We start from the raw sequence: 14,690 nt of genomic DNA, 5'->3' as shown, positions 1-14,690 counted from the left end.
ATTTTTTTTTTGTTTGTTTTAATTTTTGGCTCCCTTTGTTGCAGCGTAGAGTAAATATTTGGCATATCAATAGTACGCTGGACATAGGCTTGCAATGCTGTTGTCCATGTATATTGTGGCCTACACGTGTATTTGTCACAAATTACTGCATAATGTATGTCATTTGCACACTGCATGCCATTGCATGTGTCCATTGGGCAGTGTCAGGTGATGTCTACCTGTATTGGAATGACCGCCACTAGCGTTGCGCTCCCTGGCCGCAGCCGATCCACATACAAATCACGCACGCCGCAATAGACGCCCCCAAAATCATTTCTGTGGCCAAATGGATTGCCAGGTGCCTTTTGCACAAACTATTAGCACCAGAATAAATCACAGTGATCGCACAGTTGGACACTGTCCAACTGTGTGATCACTGGGATTGAATCTGCTCGCAATAGTTATTGCAAAAGGCAGCTGCCAATGCATTTTGTGTCACGAAAAATGTCGTTGCAGGCTGCACTTTTACTACAACGTGCAGACTTACATGTAATGCAACGTGGCCAGTGTGAACAGGCCACGTGTTACATTGTTGTGCCTTACTTACAGGTTGCCCTAACGTGCGCCAGTAACGTCCCTGAGTGCAAGCAGCCTAAATGGGCCCTAAGTAGCTAATTATTAGCTCTGTATGTTTACCTTTAAAGTGAACCTCCGGACCAAAAATCGACTACTCAGCACTGAAAAGGGCTGGTGTTTCTTTACCAGTTTCACAGCATCAGAACATTGTTTCTGTTATCCAAGCCTCATTTTTAGCTGCACAGAAGAAAACTGCCCGGGCTATTTTCCCCTAATGCTGCGCAAAGCATGATGGGATTTCAGATGTGGTTTATCTCGTTCTGCTGTTTTTGTGAAATGTTTTTTTATGTTTTTACTTGTAACATTTGTCATTTGCAGCCTAGCGTGTGCAGCTGGGAGGGCTTAACAGGACACAGGACAGTTGGAACTGTGTCTCCTGCTCCTTGTCACCTCCTTTCAAACAAAAAGATGGGGGCCCCCATGACAAAGATGGCATCCCCCATGAATCACAAAAATGTGCCTGTTATTTTAAAACAGGGTGGGTAAAAATTTATATTAACCATCTATTCTAATTAACTTAACTAATGTAACTGAATGACAGTCTGTTTGTTTAGGCTGAAGCTCCCCTTTAATTTTTACTTCAGCCTCTCCTGTGTTGTGTGCAATACGCGCGTATAGCGCAGAGTCCTATGCGCGTAGAGCGCAAAGTGGTATGCGCGCACGCCGCGGGGCACCGTGTGCGCGCGGCGGTCAGTGACATGTGCATAGCGCGCTACGTGGTACGCGCGCGTTGGCGCCCTTAGGAAACAGGAAGTGACAGGAAGTGACTCATCTGGTGAGAGGGAAGCAGACTGGGAAGCAAGCATGGTCCAGCACTTCACCAGGCGTGAGCGCGTTTATTTGGCCACCGTAAGTATGTGAGTTTGGGGCTGTGTCTTACATGGATCTGTTGTCTTGCCTGTATGTATATATGTCTGTATGTAGTGTTTTTTTTTTTTTTTTTTTTGCTTCATTACTGTATATCAGGGTGTGGTTCCAACCTGGCTCTATCACAGACTGTTGTTTTGGTAAATGTTGACATGTCTCCAGATCTGATTTATGATATTGACTGTCTACATTATACATGTTGATCAGTGTCAATTTAAGCCGCATGTTTTTTAGGACAGTATTCTAAATGTGTTGGTTTATGAAGTTGTCATGTGGTAATGCTGGAAAATGTCTGGTGCTGTTATGTGGCATTGTGGAAGCCGAAGCTGATTTTAATTATTAGTAGTACTTAAAGGGCCAGTGCACAGTATATTTTTGGGATGGAAAAGTGTTGTATTGTAAGGCTAATTATGTGGCAGTGGTTAATGGTTTGTCCTTTGTGAAATGGCTTGTTCCCATGAGTGATGTTACCCCTTGAGCAACAGAGCATTTTTCACCTTTCTGTGCTACTTCCATTCAATTGTTTAGAACGTTACCTTTAGTTTTCGCAATGAAATGAACTCCATCTTTTTTTTCCCCACACAAAAGCATGTTTTTGGAGGTGTGACATTATGGCAATTGTTGTTTGCTTATTTGCATATCTTGTAATGGTGAATTTGGCCAAAATTTGGGTTCCAATAGTTTTGGCCGGATTATGGCAAATATAGTAGTTAAAACAAGCCTGGTACTGTATTTAAAGGGACTGTGAGCAGTGCATAACCTCTGGAAAGATGAATATCATGTAAAGCTCTTTCTCCTCGTTAAAATTATATATACACCGCCGCCCTATGCCTTTTCAGTTTTGCTATGTTCATGATTGTAATTGCCGCGGCAACAATTTGGCTTGCAAATATCTAGACAAATAAAAGGCGTAGAATGACAAATTAGGTGTTGTATGAAAGCGACGAAAGATAGCGTTCCAATCATGCCCATCTTGCCATAGTGATCTTGGATTACACAGGGCGACATTTTCTGAAAGTCAACAGCTCCATTCAGCCACAAATGTGGCCGCGTGTAATCCTATTGAAGTATGGAAAGATGGGTTTAATAGTAAAGTAATTGTTTGACTCTTTCTGCCGACAGCTCAATCCACATTCTACGCCTTTTTTTTCCTCTATCTTGGCAACCAAAATGTGGCCCGCGCACATTACTATAGCAAAACTACTCAACAATAAAAGTTGTAGGGCGCTGGTTTATATATAATTGCAAAGAGGAGAAAGAGAGCTTTCAAATTAGCTGCATGGTTCCATAGGCTAGGCCCTGTTTGGAGTCCCTTTAAAGACCGGGCAATTTAGGTGCACATTTGTGCCGGCTAGCAAACAATGATATTTGGGTCTTGATCTCATTTATTGATCCCAATATTGCATGTGCTAATTAAGGCGAATGTTTTCCCATTTGGCCTCCATCCATAATTCCAAGTGCATAGTTTTGAAAGTAACAGTGTTATCCCCTATTGACAGACCAGTTTGCCACATTCAATCCCTAAGGTATTTTGGATCTTTTATTGTTGTCTTTGCTCATCTGAAATCATAACATTTGCGGAACTGTGGCCGGGAATTATGGAATGTTTGTGTGGGGCCAAAAAAATAGTGGTATGTGAAAAATGCTTTAGGGTGTGGTTGGACTATTTGCCCACAAGATGTCCCCAGTAACTTTTGGTTGTTGCGGCCTGCAAGCGTTCTTAAGTACGCTTGCAGGAAGTAGTACGATGCTGAGGCCAAATTTGTAACGTCACAATAATTGCACTGCTTCTCATAGAAGCAGCGCATCATTGCAAGGGTTATATCAACGACCGGTAATAGTTTTGCCCGTTCATTGATCTCCAGTTCACCAGGCAGTGTGCATGTGAGCGTTCCCATGAGCGCTTGGGACAGCGGGAATGAGGGATTTGGCCATCCCTGTTAGTGAAAGCAGCGAAAAATGGGCAGATAAAAACCTACACCGGGGGGGGGGGGGGGGGGTTTGCTGCTGACCTTGTTGATGCACGAATGCAATGTAGCTGGGGATTTGGCACACACTGTAAGGCTGTGTCACCAACTTGGTGAAACATTTGTCAATGCCACAGACAACACAATTTCAACACCATGGTATGTGGAGTTGCTGAAGGCAAGGGTTTATAACCCATTCCATTAATACTCATGCTCCTGTAGCGAGCTTTAGAGGAATGTATGTGTGTGTGAGAATGGCTTGAGGTCACTTAGGCTATTAAGTCACTGAGGGCACCCCCACCACAAATCTATTCTCCCGTGGGGTTTGGTGTTGTAAATGATGTTTGTGCCTAGTAGGCTGATCGTAGTAATACTGTGGCGACAGATGACTCTACCCTCCTTGTAGTGTTGACTTGGGTGGGATTTGTGAAGTGTTCTTTAGGCAGTAATAGTTTGGATGTAATGGGTGTGGCCGCTGGTAATGGCACGCTAGCAGCAGCCAACAGAACTCCTTATCTTGGTTACTGTATCACTGGCAAGCTGACACTGAGAAAAGGTCCTCAATCAAATCTGAGGAATTGGTTGTGTGTGGGTAATGTTTGTGTAACTTAACCAAACTTTCACTCTTTTTGCAAACAGACGTGGTGACATTTTAGGAAATGTATGTATTAACTTCACCAATTAACATTATTTGCAATAGCCAACATAAAGGTCCCCAAAGTCTCATGTCAAACATGTGTAATGTACAGTGTGTAGCATACACACAACAATGCTGTGTTTGTTGTCATTCTGTGCTTGAAACATTTGTTGTTTGTTAAGTGGCTCACTCATTTCAGACTCAGACAGCAAGTGAGAGTTGCCTCACTGCAACAACCAAAGTTATATTAACTACTTACTATCCAGATAATGAGTTCGATTAAAATACATTACATTAGAGTTAACAACAATCCAATCAGTGTCACTACAGACTCAGGAGTGAGTCACCCACCTAAAATACCACATATGTCACTCTTTCAGACACAGAAAGTGAAAAGGAACCCAGCATAGTTGGTTATTTGTGTGCTACCCACTGTACATACACATGTCTATCTCAGCTATACTTTCATTTGAAAAGATAATTTCTTCCCAATCTTGTTTCTCTTACAGACCCTCCTCCGTACCAACTATGACGGGATGACCGACATGTATGAGAAGAGGAGGGTGATGGTGGAGCTGCAGCGGGAGCTCCGCCAGCACTTCCAGGGCCAACACACCATTCCACAGATCCAACGGAGGTGGTCCGACATGAAGCGTCGGGAGCGGAGCTTCATCCGAGAGGTCCGCCGGGAGCATGTTCCTGGTAAGTAATGTATACGAACGTTCAGCATTATGATGGCTGGCCGCTGGTAAGCTAAATATGTAATTTACAGGTCCCTATGTAATTGTGTGGGCCATGCTTTCTGTGTTTATGTGGCCCAAATTGGGGACTGAAGGAGCCTCAATGCATATTGCAGGGGTAGCTTAAGTTGGTTTTATGTGGGATCATTACCTAGAGCACAGGAACGAGCATGCATCTCTATTACCATTACAGTGATCTTGAAACCTATGTTTGGTACACTGTTGTGTAAGAGTGTGAATATTCCTTATAGGCCAAGCAGATCCCTTCATGCCTTGGACACACCATTGCATTTAACCATGAAATACCACTACAGATATAGCAGCGAGTGTTTGTGTGATGGCCCATACACCAGTACTACAGGTGTGTTCTCTGCACCATCATTGTCAAACCATAACTTGGTTTGTGGGAATTTACACATTATTTCACACACATCCATGTGTATTTGTAAAGCAAAGTAATAGTGAGAAACGTTATAGGCGAGGTTGGATTGATGGCTTATTAGTGGAATGGGCCCCACTGATGTTGAAATCTGTTTCTGTCAGTCAAACTATTTCAAATGAAGATAAGGGAAATGGCTACATAATTCATTGAATGAACTTGCGTTATACGACATCGATTGTGCACAATGTCATAGTACATGTGGTAAGCATTGTGTAATCTTACATCTAGTTAGCAATATACTTCTTTACACAATACAGAGGTATACAAATTGTGTTGTGTGAAACAGTGCTGATCACCCTTAAGTGGCTGAACCACTTAAGTACCATCCGTCACAGCCCCCTTAATGATCCAAGAAGGTACCTACAGGCTGATGGAATCCTTACTAATAGATGTACATATCTGCCACATGTCTGCTTTCAGAGCCACTATTAGGGAGGGAGCGTTCTGAATGGCTGTATTGCTGACTCTCTACTATATAATGGCTGGTAACCATTAGGCCCCAAAAAAATGACCCCCTTTCATGTTGCATGGGCCTTAAATACCTATGTTTTTCTTTTGCTCTCTATAGATGCACCAATGCCACCCCGCCGACACCGCGGGGACCCGGCACATGAGGACTCGGATGAGGCTCTGGACCAGGCCCCTCCGTTGGATGTGGGTGAAGAAGGTGGGCCATCCCAGGACCCAGCTGATGTTGGGCCCCCAGCTCTGGAGGCCGAAGCCCTGGGAGGCCCACCGGATGTTGTGGGCCAGGAAGGCCCCCCAGCCCCAGCTGCAGCCCCACAACCTAGCCGAAGACGGCAGAGTAAGTGTAACCATTCTTATTACTTCAATCAAGTTTTCATGCATCTTGTTTTTAAGCTAACTTTTGTTTTGTTGTGTTTTTTTTTTAAAGGACGTTCCCAATTGGCAACCATAGCCAGACAATTGGCCCAAATGGCTGCTACTTTGCAGGGGGCCCTCTCCGACTCGGAGTGATGTAAATAGTTTTATTGGTTTAATTTGTTTTATGTGGAGCTGATGTATATAGTTTGAGATTGTGTGTAGATAGTTTTGTATTGTCTGTGTATATATATATTTGTATATATTGTTATGTAGATATTTGTTTATATTTGGATATTGTGTGTGTATATATTTGTATATTGTGTAGATATTTGTATATTGTGTATATATTTTGATATTGTGTGTGTATATATTGTGTATATAGTTTTTTTATTGCTCTTGAATTTATAAATATGTTTCAAATCGTACAGTTGTGGTTAGCATTGTGTTTGTTGTGGTATAGTTGCTACAACTTAGGCTTCCTTCACTACACATGATTTGGAGAATTTGGTTACATTACTGGCCTAATTATCTTTCTCCAAACACCTAATGCTGGATACACACGGTGCGTCTTTGCGCTTGATTTTCCTCCTTGGAAATGTTTGCCTAAAATAAACTGACGGGAAAATCGCACGCGCAAACGCAACGTGTGTATCCAGCATAATGCCCAGTTCCAACTCCCTCGCCACACGGCCCACCAACAGTGCATGTATTCTCAGGCAACATACATGGGCAATATGCATGAAAGTGAGAGTGATTTTAAATTACATCCATTTCACTCAAACAGTGAAGGGGCGGCACACAAAAGGCTTGCTATTTAAAGCATATATTGATGGAGCAACACTACATGTTACGAACCATCACGGTTCTTCATCAGGTGTAAAATGAAACCAAATGCAGTCCACACATTTATACGAATTCAAAACCACACCCCTTAGCTCCGGGGCGTGGTGATCTTAACTAGACACTGGCCACACCTAGCTGTCACAATTACATTCTATCTACATTTACAACTTCTCTGATAGAGAAATCGATCAAAGATTAACATTGTTTCAAATTAGCATACTCCCTATACTTCTAAACACAATACCACATTAGGGGAACTCCAAAATATGGCTACCCCATCTAATAAACAATTTAACTGACCGTAATCCCAGGGCACTCCACTAGGGCTACCCGTAAACTCCGACCTAAAAAAGAAAGGCAAAGGTTGTAACTGTAGTCACTACCACTAGATTCCATAATACATTGCACCGCTAACGTTGCCTGGCCTAATTGAAAAATGGCAATAAAAAGCACCTTAAACGGCACAGCAAAAATCACAGTTACTATAAATGCTCTGCAAAATGCTAATTAACTGCTATAGAAATGCTACCATAATGCCATAGAGCAGCCGAAAAAATGCTGAAAAAAAGCTGAAAAAAATGCTGCCATACTGCTATAAACCGCTGTGCAATAATGCTATATGCATGCTCTGCGAAATGCTAAATAACCGCTGTGAAAATGCTGCCATAATGCCATAAAGCAGCTAAAAAAATGCTGGAAAGATGCTAAAAAAATGCTGAAAAAATACTACCATACTGCTAAACAGCTGTGCAAAAATGCTGTATAAATGCTCTGCAAAATGCTAAATAACTGCTGTAAAAATACTGCCATAATATCATAAAGCAGCTGAAAAAATGCTGGCAAAATGCTGAAAAGATGCTAACATACTGCTATGAAACAGCATATGAACGTTACAAAATATTTAAATAGATCAGAGTGGATTCCTGATGTCTGTTGTCCAGCAATTGATGCGTTTGAAAAGGCAGTGAAAAACGAAATAAAAGCAAAATGGGACAACTAGAAAGGCACACAGCAATCTCTCTATGGCAGAAAAGCAGGCACTCAGTACAATTCGGGACAATGATAGTATCATCATACTTAAAGGCCGATAAGGGGGGTGCCACAGTTGTGCAAGACATAGGACAGTTATGTCAGGAAGGATTGAAGCAAGTGGGAATCGTTGAGCATTATGAACTATGTGATGACGATCCAACAATTAAAGTCAAAGCCAAGGTGGAACTTTCCTATTAACATGTGCAGTTGAGGATGGGACAATCTCACAACAAACAGCTAGAGGTTTGACCACCGACCATCCTAGTGTCCCGTTACTATATCTTCTTCCTAAGATCCACAAGGGGCTACAGGATCCTCCTGGTCGCCCCATTGTGGCGAGCCGGGGGAGTGTCCTGTACCCACTAGCGGGGTATTTAGATGGTTACCTGCAAGAGATAGCTTTATGGCATTATGGCAGCATTTTCACAGCGGTTATTTAGCATTTCGCAGAGCATGCATATAGCATTATTGCACAGCGGTTTATAGCAGTATGGCAGCATTTTTTTCAGCTTTTTTTCAGCATTTTTTTGGCTGCTCTATGGCATTATGGTAGCATTTCTATAGCAGTTAATTAGCATTTTGCAGAGCATTTATAGTAACTGTGATTTTTGCTGTGCCGTTTAAGGTGCTTTTTATTGCCATTTTTCAATTAGGCCAGGCACGTTAGCGGGTGCAATGTATTATGGAATCTAGTGGTAGTGACTACAGTTACAACCTTTGCCTTTCTTTTTTAGGTCGGAGTTTACGGGTAGCCCTAGTGGAGTGCCCTGGGATTACGGTCAGTTAAATTGTTTATTAGATGGGAGTAGCCATATTTTGGAGTTCCCCTAATGTGGTATTGTGTTTAGAAGTATAGGGAGTATGCTAATTTGAAACAATGTTAATCCTTTGATCGATTTCTCTATCAGAGAAGTTGTAAATGTAGATAGAATGGTAATTGTGACAGCTAGGTGTGGCCAAGTGTCTAGTTAAGATCACCACGCCCCGGAGCTAAGGGGTGTGGTTTTGAATTCGTCTAAATGTGTGGACTGCATTTGGTTTCATTTTACACCTGATGAAGAACCGTGATGGTTCGTAAACATGTAGTGTTGCTCCATCAATATATGCTTTAAATAGCAAGCCTTTTGTGTGCCGCCTCTTCACTGTTTGCATGATTCTACCCTCAGGTGGGTGACCTGAGTGAGGCGTAGCACCGGCAGTTCAAGGATTAATTTTCCTGAAGGGGTTCCAGGACCGTGGCCAAGTTCACAGTGTGTACATCCATTTCACTGTTTGTGGCCCTTCAGGCCAATGCTTTCTGCAGTGTGTGGTCAACTTGTATACATAACCTATGGCATGGTCACAGTACCAAGCGCCCAACTACAATGATGGCTGAGAACTTCACACTCAGACAGCATTATAATATTCCAATAGTCAATGTGTAACTAAGGACATAGTGAATCTTCTCCAAAAAATTTAGGGGAAACAAGTCGCCCCTACACAATGTCAACTAATCTATTGGTGCCCATACCTCAGTATGAATTGTTTGGTTTGAACAATAAAGTACTCTTCAAAGGACTATAATGTATGAACCTAATACAGAATGCATCTTTTGTAAAGATTAGCACTCTTAATAAGGTAGACCCCCAAAAGTAAAAAATGGAACTGCAATGTGTGGCCCCCAAAAATTATTTATTCAAAATCTGGTTCATCAAAGCATTCTGGCGTTCTGAAATGGCATTTTGCCTTTCAAGGGCTTCAGCCATTCTGGCCTGAGTGAGGGTTTCTGCCGCTCAACACCATCAGCCAACCGTGCCAAGAGAGCATTTTGGCTTTCGGCAGCCCGAGCCATCCGGCTCAGAATTAAGTTTGCCGATCAACATCCTCTGCCAAACGCTGGTGGCTCGCCTCTTGGCCCACTCCAGCATTGGCCAGTCTCTGCACATTTCCAGCCAGGTCCGTAGCAGTACGGTTGAAGGTCTCAAAGTCTTGGTGGAAGCGGCGCATGTGTGTTCCTCCATGAGGACCCTATAGTCCTCTTGGGCCTGGAGAAAATGCCGGGAATGCCACCGGTCGGTGTTATAGTCTGCCCGAGTGTAGTTTCTGGAATGGAAGGAGGTGCCAGAGTTGGCCTGGTCAGATGTTGGTGACTGATTATGTACAGTGGTGTTTGTTTCAGAAGAGACGTGAAGGTTGAGAGTTTGGGCCTGGGCATTCAACCATCCCATCGGGACCACTACCCAGTGACATGTCATCACCTAGGAAGAGAAGAGTAAAATGGTTTGTAAGTAGAAGTTTGCAACAACCCAAACAACCTTTCACAATAAACACCTTGCAAATACAAGAAAATTAAAAAATAGGGTCAGCATGCACAGGCGCCAACACAATGACAACATCATGATTGGAGTCAGTGTGAGGTATAGTTGAAAATGAATGGGAAAAAAAAATACAAACCATCACTTTTGCATTTACATACTGTCACAATGGCCCACAATGTTTTAATACAAACAAATAAGTTTCCTGGCCCGAAGTTCATGTACTGCATTAAATTGCAAAGCGTGTGATGTGGCTTTAAATGAAAACCACATTGAGACTGGATGTATGGACTAATATTGGATGCTTCCTTGTAAACAATAACAGTTGCTTAACAGTGCTGATGATGTATTTGCCCTGTCTTCATGGTCAAATGAGATGTCTGAAATCCTTGATAACTTTGACCACAGCACATGATCGACATGCTTCTTCAGGGCAGTTGCACTAAATATTAGGGACACACAAACAGCACAGTCATGCAACTGTTATTGTTTTAAAAAGGTAATGCTATTGACTTTGGAAGGCCACAAAACTAGAGTGCCGGTTAGATACAGCTGCATCCCTGAGTGTGATGGAATATGCTGTGAAATCAGTGCCCAAACACTGCCTACACCATTGTTGGAGTCAAATCTTTACTTTAAATAAATCCATGCATAAAATTACCAACATGGACGGGGCCTTTGGGAGTGGCTCTATAGTGGCACTCAAATGGATGACAGTAGCAGCAAAACATTCCCGCCTACTGACAGCACAAGTCACCCTGTGCCCCCCCCACCCCCCCCCAGCTTTTTGTGCAGCATTTGACTGCAGCTGCATCGAACTTCCTGGCACCGCACAAACTTGACACACTACACCACCCCACCCTCTGTTTAAAAGTAAAGCACCAATAAGTGCAGATGGAGGCCCAGCGCAGAGAAGAAGCAACAGGGACAGAGGGGGACTACTGCTCAGCAGAGCTGGTAATGTATGAGAGGTGTCTGTGAAAACACAAGGCATTGGCAGCATCTCCACAGATATTGATCATTTTCATAGTGAAATACTATCACATTCTGTTGCCAGTGAAGCCCAGCCATACAATCCCTGTATAATCAAATGTTTGGCCTGAGTGAGCTGTTGGTTGGAATGTGCTCTCAAAAATACCAGTATATGGCAGCTGTTCCTTTTGGCACCATTTAATGTAAGGTTTGCAGACTCAGGTACATGGCACCTATTATCTTCACAATTGGCTTGATTGGAGACATCGACATACATATATACTGCTTCAATGTAACCACCATGGAGGCTGGCCATGGACTTTACAGTGCGAAGCACATACAGACTACAATACATATCTCATTGGGATGTGCTTTGCACTGTAAAGTAAACTGTAAAGCGGTAGTCCCCCTCTGTCCCTGTTGCTTCTTCTCTAAACTGTACTCCATCTGCACTTATTGGTGCTTTACTTTTAAACAGAGGGTGGTGTAGTGTGTCAAGTTTGTGCGGTGCCAGGAAGTTAGATGCAGCTGCAGTCAAGTGCAGCACAAAAAGCTGGGGGGGGGGGGGGGGGGGGGGGGACACAGGGTGACTTGTGCTGTCAGGCGGGACCTCACAACCTCCATGGTGGTTACAGTGAACCAGTCTGGCACAAACATTACCATGGGGGGGGGGGATCCACCTGTGGTGTATCAAGGCTTTGGATACTATTGACCCTTTCCCCCCTCCTCCGTCCCATGGTGGTGGACACTATCCTCCTCAACCAACTGCTATTGACCTCGCAACCTAGCACACGCAACTACATGCACAGTACGGGTCCTCGAGACAGAAATTGACTACAATAGGCATTCGCCATGCAGCAACTGTAATGCTCAGACACAAGTGGCCAGCATACTACAGTGTGAAGCACGGAAAATGCCTAATCACAACAATCACAATTCTAATCGTCACGAAAGTGCCCCCACTGGAGGGGCAAAAGGGTAACATTGGCCATATCAACAAATGGTCAGCTCTGGGTTCCCTGCCCTGCACCACCAACCACAGAGGAAAAGGTGGGAAGCCTCTGAAGGCTGATGAGGCTTCACACACCCAAGGTCAGTACCAATGCATTGCAGAAACTTAATAGTGAATGTGGTCTGTTTATTTCACCATACCAACAACATATCTTACACAAAATCAAACGCCATGTCGAGGATTAATGTTTGCATTCTGAGATTCCTTCTTTCAATGTGAATTACAACATCTAACCTCCAATGGCAGCATTCCTATTGGTCAAAATTGAGAGTCCCTGCAAAATGCCAGGCCATGTAGGTGTGGTTGGACATGGAGCATTGTAGATCATACAAGAACAAAAATGAAGTCAGGCACTAGCAAATCCTTAACAAAGGCGTATATGCTCATGTGCACTCACTACCTCACCAACCCATGTGTCACTTGCCATTCAAGAGCCATTGAAAGGTCCTTTGTGGCAGATTAGCTGCATGCTTTGAGATGTATTGACTCCGAACATTACCTACACACCTCTCAACCGGCCACATGCTACACTGTCACAGTGTTTTCACAAGGAAGATATGTTAGCTAGCCAAACCTTCTTCATATCCTTTTGCCTCAAGGACATATACTAACACATAAAACTCACCACCACTTGCTGCTCCATGGGAATCCTCCGCATGTTGCCATGAGTCCAACTGCAGGCCCTCATCCATGCTGGACCCAGAAATCACATGAACTACACAAAAAGGAGCACACATAGAAAGGTTAGGACACTAGGCAACACAGCCAGCTCCTCGGCTGCCTTGTTCAACAGCAGTTTCTACATCCACAGGAAACTCACCAGACCGTGCCGGAGATAAGTCCCCAGATTGGAGGGTCATCACAAACACTGCAGCATCACTCCCCAAAGCAGCATCAGAGGCAACAACAGCTACACGAAAGGAAGAAAAACACACAGGTTAGGACACTAGGCAACACAGGCTGCTCCTCCACTGCCTTGTTCAACAGCAGTTTCTACAGACACTGGAAACTCACCAGGAATTTGGCCAGAGGGAGGTAACGGCACAGAATGTCCGGGGACCAAAGCCAGTCCAGCATCAGGGGCCAAGCCAGCATCAGAGGCAACAACAGCTACACCAAAGGAAGAAAAACACACAGGTTAGGACACTAGGCAACACAGGCTGCTCCTCCACTGCCTTGTTCAACAGCAGTTTCTACAGACACTGGAAACTCACCAGGAATTTGGCCAGAGGGAGGTAACGGCACAGAATGTCCGGGGACCAAAGCCAGTCCAGCATCAGGGGCCAAGCCAGCATCAGAGGCAACAACAGCTACACGAAAGGAAGAAAAACACACAGGTTAGGACACTAGGCAACACAGGCTGCTCCTCCACTGCCTTGTTCAACAGCAGTTTCTACAGACACTGGAAACTCACCAGGAATTTGGCCAGAACGTGATGGGCCCTCTGATTGTGGGATGCTAGGTGCCACTCCAGCAGGACCCTGAAGGCCAGACCCACCTTCACCTACAATTTTGACATAGAGAAACCAAGCATTATCAATGTCATACGCATACTCAAACACGTGTTCACTTTCCAAGAAAACAGCATCATTAATTACCCTCATCAGAAGTTGGCGCGTCGGCATCGTAGCCACCCTGGATGCCATGCAGGGCTGCCGTCATCAAATGCGGCTCTACCACCTGCTCATAATCGAGCAATGCCAGGGATGCGGGGGGACCACCACCGGTACCAAGGCTATGTTGAGCAAACAAAAAACAACAACATAGAATTAGACCACTACAACTAAACAGTCTGCACTATCCTGATAATCCTGTCTGTGTGACTGTGACCCAGTGGCAAACATTCAACATACACTTCACATGCTAGTATTTAAAGCCGACACATACTGCATGCACCTTTGTAATGTCGAATTCACACACTACTGCAGCCTTTAATGTGTGCACACATGTCCGTTCAAAGTGTGGGCCACATGAAAGCTCACAGACCAATATTACCCCCTTCCATGTAGTATGAGAGACATACCTTCAGAGTCTAGACTATGGAGCTGAACTCCACCTCACATACAAAACTTAGAAAGAGGATGGACACATGCAACAGATCAGTATGTGGCTAAATGCAGTTGATGCAAAATACATTCAACGACTATGATATCTGCTGATTTCACACACACGTTGTTTAATGGCCCATCATGTGCAGATCACACAATTGTAGGCAGATGTGCATATACAACCTGGTTGATTAGAACTGCAGATAATTGTCCCTTCAACAAGGTGTCTCTGAGATGTGCAGATATCAATTGGAAATGCATTTTGCACCAACGGATAGCAGGAAGTGATATTTAGATGCTAATTATGTTTCTAATGTGTCCTACATCTTTGTGTGCATCATCTTGCAAAGATTTTTAAATGATGGGTAGTTCAGCTACATAGATCAGACCGTGTTG

General features: G+C 43.8%; 2 long non-coding RNA genes across 2 annotated transcripts; both read right to left on the bottom strand.

The window, feature by feature from the left end:
- Positions 1–12,873: 12,873 nt before the first annotated feature.
- Positions 12,874–13,326, bottom strand: LOC137570818 (uncharacterized). The gene is made up of 3 exons (XR_011031199.1): positions 13,261–13,326; positions 13,067–13,156; positions 12,874–12,961 (listed from the first exon to the last, which is right to left on the bottom strand). It is a non-coding gene; the product is annotated as an uncharacterized lncRNA (long non-coding RNA).
- Positions 13,327–13,514: 188 nt separating this feature from the next.
- LOC137570817 (uncharacterized) lies at positions 13,515–13,940 on the bottom strand. Its single transcript, XR_011031198.1, has 3 exons — positions 13,845–13,940; positions 13,661–13,750; positions 13,515–13,556 (listed from the first exon to the last, which is right to left on the bottom strand). It is a non-coding gene; the product is annotated as an uncharacterized lncRNA (long non-coding RNA).
- Between the last annotated feature and the right edge of the window lie 750 nt (positions 13,941–14,690).

This window comes from Hyperolius riggenbachi, chromosome 4, assembly GCF_040937935.1.
Source record: "Hyperolius riggenbachi isolate aHypRig1 chromosome 4, aHypRig1.pri, whole genome shotgun sequence".
In the NCBI taxonomy this organism is placed as follows: domain Eukaryota; kingdom Metazoa; phylum Chordata; class Amphibia; order Anura; family Hyperoliidae; genus Hyperolius; species Hyperolius riggenbachi.
This window is presented reverse-complemented; position numbering and strand designations above follow the sequence as displayed.